The sequence below is a fragment of the Dasypus novemcinctus genome, unplaced genomic scaffold, assembly GCF_030445035.2.
Source record: "Dasypus novemcinctus isolate mDasNov1 unplaced genomic scaffold, mDasNov1.1.hap2 H_4, whole genome shotgun sequence".
Lineage (NCBI taxonomy): Eukaryota > Metazoa > Chordata > Mammalia > Cingulata > Dasypodidae > Dasypus > Dasypus novemcinctus.
This window is the reverse complement of record NW_026688141.1, coordinates 166,562-170,062: the sequence shown is the minus strand read 5'-3', so window position 1 is coordinate 170,062 and position 3,501 is coordinate 166,562. Positions and strand designations below refer to the sequence as shown.

General features: G+C 41.2%; 1 pseudogene; it reads left to right on the top strand.

Annotated features, from left to right (window-relative positions):
- The first annotated feature begins 284 nt into the window (after positions 1-284).
- On the top strand, positions 285-1,836 carry LOC131277458 (ornithine decarboxylase pseudogene; annotated as a pseudogene).
- Positions 1,837-3,501: the final 1,665 nt, after the last annotated feature.

Below are 3,501 nucleotides of genomic sequence, written 5' to 3'. Positions count from 1 at the left end.
CAATGCAATCCCAATAAAAATCAACACAGCATTCTTTAAGGAATTAGAAAAACTCACTATGAAATTTATTTGGAAAGGAAAGAGGCCCCGAATAGCTAAAGACATATTGAAAAAGAAAAATAAGTCAGGCCTCTGCAGCTCTGCCACCAACCACCCTCTGGCAGCAGTTCTGGTGCCTCCTTGGGCCAGCAGTCCTCCAGCGGGAGGGAGCGAGGTGGGCGGTGGTGGTGGCAGCATTGCGGGCTGCAGGACCTCCTCGGGGTGTGGCCCTGGCACCCAAGTGCTAGGAGAACATTTCCACTGCTGCATCAAGGGCACAAGTCTTATAATTCAGCAAGATTTGGAATTCCTGGAGAATTGCCTTCCTGAAAAGTTGAAAGAAATCTCTTTAAATTCTGTCTCTTAGTTTTCCATTTTGTTGTGTTTCAGTGGAACATCAAGAAACCATGAACAACTTCAGTAATGAGGAGTTTGACTGCCATTTCCTAATGAAGGTTTTACTGCCAAGGACATTCTGGGCCAAAAAATTAATGAAGTTTCTTCTGATGATGATAAAGATGCCTTCTATGTTGCAGACCTTGGAGACATTCTAAAGCAACATCTGAGATGGTTAAAAGTTCTTCCTCGTGTCACCCCCTTCTTTGCAGTCAAATGTAATGACAGTAAAGCCATAGTGAAGACCCTGGCTTCCATAGGGACAGGATTTGATTGTGCTAGCAAGACTGAAATCCAGTTGGTGCAGAGTCTCAGGGTGCCGCCAGAGAGGATAATCTATGCAAACCCTTGTAAACAAGTGTCTCAAATTAACTATGCCGCCAATAATGGAGTTGAGATGATGACTTTTGACAGCGAGGTTGAGTTGATGAAAGTGGCCAGGGCATATCCAAAGGCAAAAGTTGGTTTTGTGGATTGCCACTGATGACTCCAAAGCAGTCTGCCACCTCAGTGTTAAATTTGGAGCCACACAGAAAACCAGCAAGCTTCTTTTGGAATGGGCTAAAGAGCTCGATATTGATGTCATTGATGTCAGCTTCCATGTGGGAAGTGGCTATACTGATCCTGAAACTTTTGTGCAGGCCATCTATGATGCCCGCTGTGTCTTTGACATGGGAGCTGAGGTTAGTTTCAGCATGTATCTACTTGATATTGGTGGTGGCTTTCCCAGATCTGATGATGTGAAGCTTAAATTTGAAGAGATAACCAGTGTCATTAATCCAGCATTAGACAAGTATTTCCCATTAGATTCTGGAGTGAGAATCATAGCTGAAACAGGCTGATATTATGTTGCTTCAGCTTTCACACTTGCAGTGAATATCATTGCCAAAATAAATTGTATTTAAGGAACAGACAGGCTCTGATGATGAAGATGAATCGAGTGAACAAACCTTTATGCATTATGTGAATGATGGAGTATATGGATCATTTAATTGTATCCTTTATGATCATGAGCATGTAAAGCTTCTTCTGCAGAAGAGATGCAAACCAGATGAGAAGTATTACTCATCTAGCATATGGGGACCCACGTGTGATGGCCTTGATCGGATCGTTGAGCACTGTGGCCTGCCGGAAATGCACGTGGGCGACTGGATGCTGTTTGACTGGATGCTGGGGGCTTACACTGTGGCTACTGCTTCCACTTTCAATGGGTTCCAGAGGCCAACCATCTACTATGTGATGTCAGGGCCTGCATGGCAAGTCATGCAACAAATTGAGAGCCGGGGGTTTCCACCTGAAGTAGAGGAGCAAGACGCCAGTGCTCTGCCTTTTTCCTGTGCTTGGGAAAGTGGGATGAAGTGCCACCCGGCCACTTGTGCTCCAGCTAGTATTAATGTGTAAATACCATTTTTGTAGCTGCTAACTGTGAGTTTACCTTGAATGGAGGGATTTGGGGGGGGGGATCATTTAACTTAATTACTGCTAGTTTTGAAATGTCCTTCTAAGAGTAGGGTTGGCACAGACACAGCAATAAGGAAGACTAGGAGATGGGGTTACACTTATCTGTGTTCCTATGGAAACTACTTGATTATTTTGTTTTATATGGATTTTTATTCACTTTCAAACATCCTTCTAAGGGATGCCTTTCACCTGCTGAGCAAGCATTTGTAGCTTGTATAACCGCAGAATGGGCCAAAAGCTTAATGTTTTAAAAATAAAAGTATCTTGAAATAAAAAAAAAAGAAAAAAGAAAAACGAAATTGGAGGAATCACACTACCTGACTTCAAAACATACTACAAAGCTACAGTAGAGAAAAAAGCATGGTATTGGCACAAGGAGAGACACACAGACTAATGGAACTGAACTGAGAGCTGATAGAGATCCTCATATATATAGTCATATAAAATTCAATGAAGCCACCAAACCCTCTCAACTGGGAAAGAATGGCCTATTCAAAAAATGGTGCCTGGAGAACTGGATATCCATATGTAAAAGAATGAAAGACGATTACCATCTCACACCTTATACAAAAATCAACTCAAAATGGATCAAAGACCTAAATATAAGAGCCAAGACCATAAAGACTTTGGAAAGCAGTGTAGGGAAACATATACAAGATCTTGTAATAGGAAATGGCTTCATGATCTTCACACCAAAAGCATGAGCAGCACAAGAACAAATAGATAAATGGGACCTCCTCAAAATTAAAGCCTTCTGCACCTCAAAGGAGTTTGTCAAGAAAGTGAAAAGAGAGCCTACACAATGGGAGAAAATATTTGGTAACCATATATCTGATAGGAGACTTATAACCTGCATATATAAAGAACTCCTATATCTTGAAAATAAAAAGATAAACAACCCATTTTAAAAATGGGGAAAAGATTTAAACAGACACTTCTCCAAAGAAGAAATACAAAGCACATGAAAAAATTCTCCAAATCTCTAGCTATCAGGGAAATGCACATCAAAACTACAATGAGATACCATCTTACTCCCATAAGATTGGCAGCTATGAAAAAAACAGAAGACTGCAAATGCTGGAGAGGATGTGGAGGAATGGGAACACTCATCCACTTTTGGTGGGAATGCAGAAGGATCCAACCATTCTGGAGGACAGTTTGTCAGTTTCTTAAAAAACTCGCCATAGATTTGCCATATGACCTAACAATTCCACTGCTGGGGATATACCCAATAGAACTGAAAACAAGGACAAAAACTGATATATGCACACTAATCTTCATAGCAGCATTGTTTACTATTGCCAAAAGTTGGAATCAACCCAAATGCCCATCAACAGATGATTGGATAAATAAAATGTGGTATACACATACAATGGAATACTACTCGGCTTTAAAAGCAAATACACTACAAACACACATGATAACATTGATGAATCTTGAGAACCTTATTTTGAGTGAAGCAGCCCAGACATTGAAGGACAAATACTACATGACCTCAATGGTATGAAATAAGTAAACCAAGCTGCCTCAGAGAGCTAGAGCCTGGGTGATAGGCTTACAGGAAATTGGGGGGTAGAGGAAGGTTGCGAGCTGACACATACATGG